We start from the raw sequence: 7408 nt of genomic DNA on the forward strand, positions 1-7408 counted from the left end.
TGGAACAGAGACAGTTGTGAGGAGATTTGATAGAGGTATTCAAAATCATGAAGGGTCTAGACAGAGAGAAACTGTTCCCATTGGCAGAAGGGTCAAGAACAAGAGGACATAGATTTAAGGTGATTGGCAAAAGAACCAAAGGTGACATGAGGAAAAACGTTTTTACACAGCGAGTGGTTAGGATCTGGAATGCACTGCCTGAGGGGGTGGTGGAGGCAGATTCAGTCATGGCCTTCAAAAGGGAACTGGATAAGTACTTGAAAGGAAAAATTTGCAGAGCTACGGGGATAGGGACTAGCTGGATTGCCGACGTGGACTCGATGGGCCTAATGGCCTCCTTCCGTGCTGTAACCTTTCTATGTGGAACTGGGAGGAGCAATCCTGCTTCTCCTGGCACCACAATAAGGTAAGTAAAAAACGTAAAACTTACCTTTTGGGTGGTAGCCTCCAGCAGTCCCTTTAAGGACCGTTGACCGCAGAATGCATGGTTTGCAATCGAATTTCACAAAGGGGCCTGAAACAGGCGTTAAGCCCCTGATTTGCATGTGCAATGGGCCTAACGTCAGTTTCAGATGCGCACTTTGGGTGCCTACTGAGCAGCCCTTTCCAATATGGCAAGGCGGCACATTTCTTGCATGGAATGAGTGCACATCCACCGCCCACCAGATTGGACCATTTGGTGCCCATTTTATGCATGTAAAATGGGCACAGCACGATGGAATTTCTATTCCCTGAAGTACAAAGTGTAATTTGCAGCAGTGGTGGTCGATTTACAAATTACTGAAGAGGGATGTGAGTTTGGAAGACAAAAGATTTATTTTCTAGAGCGTTTCCCATCCTCAATATGGTTGAGTCAGTATTGACTGCTGAAGAACTAACCTGCCACTTCAATTTTAAGATACTGATTAACCCATTATGCATTTCAAATATGTCCCATTTTTAAAACTTGAAATATGTGAGGCTATGTGAAAATAGCTAACAGATAATACATTTGTATGATGTTCCTACATCCAGTATATTAACAGAGATGAAAACCTATTAGGCATTTATGTGGCTGGTCCAATTGAGTTTCTGGTCAATGGTGACCCCCAGGATGTTAATGGTGGTGGATTTAGCGATGGTAATGTCACTGTTTGTAATGGGAGGTGGTTATGCTCTCTCTTGTTTGTGATGGTCATTGCTTGGCACTTGTATGGTGTGAATGTTAATTGCTACTTATCAGCCCAATCCTGGATGTTGTCCAGGTTTTGATGCATGTTGGCATGGACTGCTTCATTATCTGAGGAATTGTGAATGGAGCTGAACACTGTGTAATCATTAGCAAACAGCCCCACATCTGACTTTAGGATGAAAGGTAGATCATTGATGAAGTAGCTGAAGATAGTTGGGCCTAGGATGCTTCCCTGAGGAACTCCTGCAGTGATGTCCTGGGGCTGAGATGATTGGCCTTCAACAACCACAACCAGTGCTGTGGGGGATGGTTTAAACTAATTTGGCAGGGGAATGGGCACTAGGATGCAGTATTAGAAAGGAGAAACAAGGTGCACAAAGGATTGGGAGAGACAGATAGCACTAGAGTAAGAAATAGTACAGTATTAAGTGGGGTCAGACTAAGGGAGAATACAGTGCATGTGTGTAAATGTATGGAGCCTGGTAAATAAAGTTGGTGAGCTGCAGGCGCAAATAGCCACATGGGAATATGATGTTTTGGCAATAACGGAGACCTCGCTCAAAAAAGGTCACGATTGGGTACTAAATATTCCTGGATACAAGGTGTTCAGGAAAGATTGGGAAGGGAAGAAAGGAGAGGGGGAGTATTGATTAAGTAAAATATTACAGTGCTGGAGAGAGAGGATGCCCTTGAGGGGTCAAAGACAGAATCTATTTGGATAGAGTTAAGAAACAATAGAGATGCCATTACACTACTGGGTGTATTCTATGGGCCGTCAACTTATGAGAAGGATATAGAGGAGCAAATTTGCAGGGAAATTACAGAGAGGTGCAAGAACCATCGAGTAGTGATAATGGGGGACTTCACTTATCCTAATATAGACCGGGATAGTAATAGTGTAAACTGCAAAGAAGGGGAAGAATTTCTGAAGTGTGTTCAGGAGAACTTTCTTGATCAGTATGTTTTTGGCCCAACAAGGAAGGAGGCATTGCTGGATCTGATTCTGGGGAATGAGGTGGGTCAAGTGGAGCAAGTGTCAGTGGGGGAACATTTAGGGAACAACGATCATAGTATCATGAGGTTTAGATTAGCTATGGAAAAGGACGCAGAGCAATCTAGAGTAAAAGTACTTAATTGGAGGAGGGCCAATTTCAATGGGTTGAGAATGGATCTGGCCCAAGTAAATTGAATTCAAAGATTGGCAGGCAAAACTGTAATTGAACAATGGGTGGCCTTTAAAGAGGAGATGGTTCGGGTACAGTCTACATACATTTCCACGAGGGGGAAAGGACATTTCCATGAGGGGGAAAGGTAGGACAACCAAAGCCAGACCTCCCTGGATGACGAAAGAGCTGGAGAGCAAGATGAAGCAGAAAAAGGGGGAGTTTGACAAATGTCAGGTTGTTAATACAAGTGAGAACCAGGCTGAGTATAGAAAGTTCAGAGGGGAAGTAAAAAAGGAAATAAGAGGGGCAAAGAGAGAGTATGAGAATAGACTGGCAGCTAACATAAAAGGGAATCCAAAAGTCTTCCATAGGCATATAAATAGTAAACAGGTAGTAAGAGGAGGGGTGTGGCCGATTAGGGACCAAAAAGGGGATATACGCATGAAGGCAGAGGGTGTGCCAGAGGTCCTAAATGAGTATTTTGCATCTGTCTTTACCAAGTTTAAAGCTCGGTAAGGAAGAAGATACGGCTAAAGCCACAGTAAAAGAGGAGGAAGTTGAGATACTGTATGCGATAAAAATTGATAAAGAGGAAGTACTAGAAAGGCTGGCTGTACTTAAAATAGATAAGTCACCAGGTCCGGATGGAATGCATCCTCGGTTGCTGAGGGAAGTAAGGGTGGAAATTGCGGAAGTACTGGCCACAATCCTCCAATCCTCTTTAGATACAGGGGTGGTGCCAGAGGACTGGAGAATTGCAAATGTTACACTATTGTTCAAAAAAGGATGTAAAGATAAATCCAGGAACTACAGGCCAGTCAGTTTAACCTCGGTGATGGGGAAGCTTTTAGAAACAATAATCCGGGACAAAATTAATAGTCACTTGGACAAGTGTGAATTAATAAGGGAAAGCCAGAACGGATTTGATGAAGGCAAATAGTGTTTGACTAACTTGATTGAGTTTTTTTATGAGGTAACAGAGAAGGTTGATGAGGGTAATGTGGTTGATATTTTGTATATGGACTTCCAAAAGGCATTTGATAAAGTGCCACATAATAGGCTTGTCAATAAATTTGAAGCCCACGGAATAAAAGGGGCTGTGGCAACATGGATACGAAATTGGCTAAGTGATAGGAAACAGAGGGTAGTGGTGAACAGCTGTTTTTCAGACTGGAGGAAGGTATACAGTGGTGTTCCCCAGGGGTCAGTACTGGGACCACTGCTTTTCTTGATATATGTTAATGACTTGGGTGTACAGGGCAAAATTTACAGATGACACAAAATTTGGAAGTGGAGGATAGTGATAGACTTCAAGAGGACATAGAAAGGCTGGTGGAATGGGCGGACACATGGCAGATGAAATTTAACACTGAGAAGTGTGAGTTGATACATTTTGGTAGGAAGAGTGAGGAGAGACAGTATAAACTAAAGGGTACAATTCTAAAGGGGGTGCAGGAACAGAAAGACCTTGGGGTATATGTACACTGGTCATTGAAGGTGACAGGACAGATTGAGAAAGTGGTTAAGAAAGCATGCGGGATCCTGGGCTTTATAAATAGAGGCATAGAGTACAAATGCGAGGATGTTATGTTGAATCTTTATAAAAGACTGGTTCTGCCACAATCGGAGAATTGTGTCCAAGGAAGGATGTGAAGGCCTTAGAGGGGGTCTAGAAAAGATTTATTAGAATGGTTCCAGGGATGAGGGACCTCAGTTACGTGGATAGACTGGAAAAGCTGGGATAGTTCCCTTTAGAGCAGAGAAGGTTGAGAGGAGATTTGATAGAGGTGTTCAAAATCATGAAGGGTCTAGACAAAGTAAATAAAGAAAAACTGTTCCCACTGGCAGAAGGGTTGCGAACCAGAGGACACAGGTTTAAGGTGATTGGGAAAAGAAACAAAGGCAACATGAGGAGAAACTTTTTTACGCAGCAAGTGGTGAGGATCTGTAATGTACTGCCTGAAAGGGTGGTGGAAGCAGGGTCAATTGTGGCTTTCAAAAAGGAATTAGATAGGTATCTGAAGGAGAAGAATTTGCAGAGCTACGGGGGAAAGAGAGGGGGAGTGGGACTAGCTGGATTGGTCTTGCAGAGAGCCAGTGCAGGCTTGATGGGCCGAATGGCCTCCTTCTGAGCCATAACCATTCTATGATTCTATGATTCTAATCATCTTCCTTTGTGCCAGGTTTGACTCCAGCCACTGGAGAGATTTCCCTCTGATCTTCATTGACATGAGTTTTACTAGGGCTCCTTGATGCCACACTCAGTCAAATGCTGCTTTGATGTCAAGGATCGTCACTCTCACCTTACCTCTGGAATTCAGCTCTTGTGTCCATGTTTGGACCAAGGCTGTAATGAAGTTTGCAGCTGAATGGTCCTGGCAGAATTTAAACTGAGTATCAGTGAGCAGGTTATTGGTGTGTAAGTGTCGCTTGATAGCACTGTTGACAACTCCTTCCATCACTTTTCTGATGATTGGAAGTAGATGGATGGGGTGGTAATTGGCCGGGTCGGATTTTTCCTGATTTTTGGGAACAGAACATAAGTGGGCTTTTTTCTATCTACATTGTTGGCTAGATTCCAGTGTTGTAGCTGTACTGGAACAGTTTGGCTAGAGGCATGGATAGTTCTGGAGCAAAGGGCTTCAGCACTACAGCCAGGATGTTGTTGGGACCCGTAGCCTTTGCTGCATCCAGTGAATTTAACCATTTCTTGGTGTCACATGGAATTAATCAAATTGGCTGAAGACTGGCATCTGCGATGGTGGGGACCTCAGCAGGAGGCTGAGAAGGATCATCCACTCGGCACTTCTGGCTGAAGATGGTTGCAAACACTTCAGCCTTGTTTTTTGAACTCACGTGCCGGGCTCTTCCATCATTGAGGATGGGGATGTTCACGGAGCCCTAAAGACCACACCACCCTAAAACTGAAATGACACTTTCCTTGGTGTATTTCGTGTTCAGACAAAACAAGTGAATGATAGGATTGCTCAAATAAAGCCGTTAATATATTCACACTTTATACCCACTTTGTCTCAAAAAACAAGTTGTAACTAGTCTTGAAGAAAATAAACCTTTACCTAAGACAACAGCTGGGCATACCTAGAACTTTTCTTTGAAGAAGATAAAAAGTCTTTAAAAGTGTTGGAACTTATTTGTTAAAAATTATTTCTTAGGGCACAAATGCTAAACTTGTAACTGTTGCTTTCAGAAGCCATCATTTCATTTTAAAACTTTTCTGCCTGAAGTTCGTGTAAAACCAAAAGTGGAAGAAAGTAACATTTGACTGATTTGGTTCTGATAGGGTTCAGACACGTCCTCCACCCAATCTGGTTCAAAAACCTTCAGTACTGCTTTCTGATCTGATTCATTCCAGTGAATAAAGGTTAAAAGAGTTGAAATGCTGAATGTCAGTTTAAAACACTTACAGCTGGCATCTATGCTTACGAGTGGAAAATAATCTTAGCAGACTTTGGCTATGGCTTTATTTATATCCTGAAAGTAGCTATGTAGCCTGTGCAATGTGACCACCCCAGAACATTTCATGAGTCACTTTGAAACTTGGCAATGTTTCATATCAATGACATGGTTACAAGTACATCACTGACTGCGCTGGGCATCACCTGCCTCTGAAGAATATAACTAGAATATAACAAAAAAAGTCTGTGGGTAAAATAACCGTTGGATGCCACTTGGCAACATTTGTCTTGAAGTTTTGTTTATAGTTTTTAAAATGTATATTGTTATTCTGTAAGTGATGTGCAACTTACAGATCAGATAGTTGGCCTGTAAGCAAGGTGTGCTGTATGAAAAGTAATGATCTGCTTGGAATATGTTTAAATGAACTGTGTTTTTATTTCTACCACAGATCTTTCCTGCACTGTCCCTGAAGTGGGGCATAAATGTTCCTTCATACAAGAAGGCAACATGATTGCATCAGCTAGGCTTCAACACAGAGTAAGCATCAAAGATTTCTTAAGAAAGACCAACAGAAACAGGATAAAAGTTACACAACGTTGGCTGAATCCAATTTGCTCTAATATTTAATCTAGCCTTATTCACAAGAAATATGCCTAAAGACCAGGAAATGCCAGCCACCTGAAATTTATTCAGGATCTTTAATCAAAATAAGTCTGAACATTTAATCTTGCTCCTTATGGATGCTACTCAACATCATAAACAGTCCAAACTTCAGCAGTCTTATTCAGGAAGACCACAACAGAACTGTTACGTGCTGCATGAAAGAAACAATCTGGCCTCACGTGATGAAATAATTAGAATGGAATAAATCTGTTCTTTAATCTGTAATTTTAGTTAGCAAAATCACAAACGTTTGACAGAGAAAGTACATTTAAATGACCATATAACAATATTTAGGAAATCAAAATAAGTCAAAATGCTAATGGGAATTAGATCTCTCAACAGGCCAGCTAATGCCATCTGTTTAGCTTTTGTATCTGTATTTCTTTCTCTCTAGAATCAGATGGAGTGTAAGACATCTGGGGACTGAGATTTCTAATCTTCCAAAAATAGGAGAAAATGCCTGATTTTTTTAGACTAGTGATATAGTCAGAAGGATATGTGCGATTCTTGAGATGGCAATGTTCCTAGTGCAAAAACAAAGTTGTACTAACGCAGAGATATGTTGGCAAGAATGTGGCAATTAATGTATTAAAGCTGAAAATTGCAAAATTATGAAAGGTATGTTATATACATGGTGTTACAATTTGGGTGTTTTCCAATGCTTATCACTTGGTATTCAATGGATGAAATCAGCTATCATAGACAAGCCTGCACTTCCTGTGAATCAAAACTTTACATTACGCTCAAAGTATACACGATAGAATGCTAAGCGCAAACAGTGAACTCAGATACTACTGGGGTATGCACAGGAAATTGTAAGATCTGCCCAGCATGCCCTCCAGACCTCTCTAAATCTGCAGAAGACAGACAGACCATATAGTTCCAGTTAAGCTAATAAAAATTAAATTTATTGTAAAAACTTGCATTTTTACAGAAGCAAGGGTAAATCAACACATTAGATAGCAATACATTGCTTAACTTTCACAAGTAC

The 7408-nt window shown here is 41.4% G+C and overlaps 1 long non-coding RNA gene across 1 annotated transcript in view; it reads left to right on the forward strand.

The window, feature by feature from the left end:
* The window catches only part of LOC137326152 (uncharacterized), a 73401-nt gene extending 66373 nt beyond the window's left edge, over nt 1–7028 (forward strand). The window contains exon 3 of the long non-coding RNA XR_010964125.1: nt 6203–7028. This is a non-coding gene — a long non-coding RNA (uncharacterized lncRNA). The remainder of the gene's footprint in view (nt 1–6202) is intronic.
* Nucleotides 7029–7408: the final 380 nt, after the last annotated feature.

This window comes from Heptranchias perlo, chromosome 10 (genome assembly GCF_035084215.1).
Source record: "Heptranchias perlo isolate sHepPer1 chromosome 10, sHepPer1.hap1, whole genome shotgun sequence".
In the NCBI taxonomy this organism is placed as follows: Eukaryota; Metazoa; Chordata; class Chondrichthyes; order Hexanchiformes; family Hexanchidae; genus Heptranchias; species Heptranchias perlo.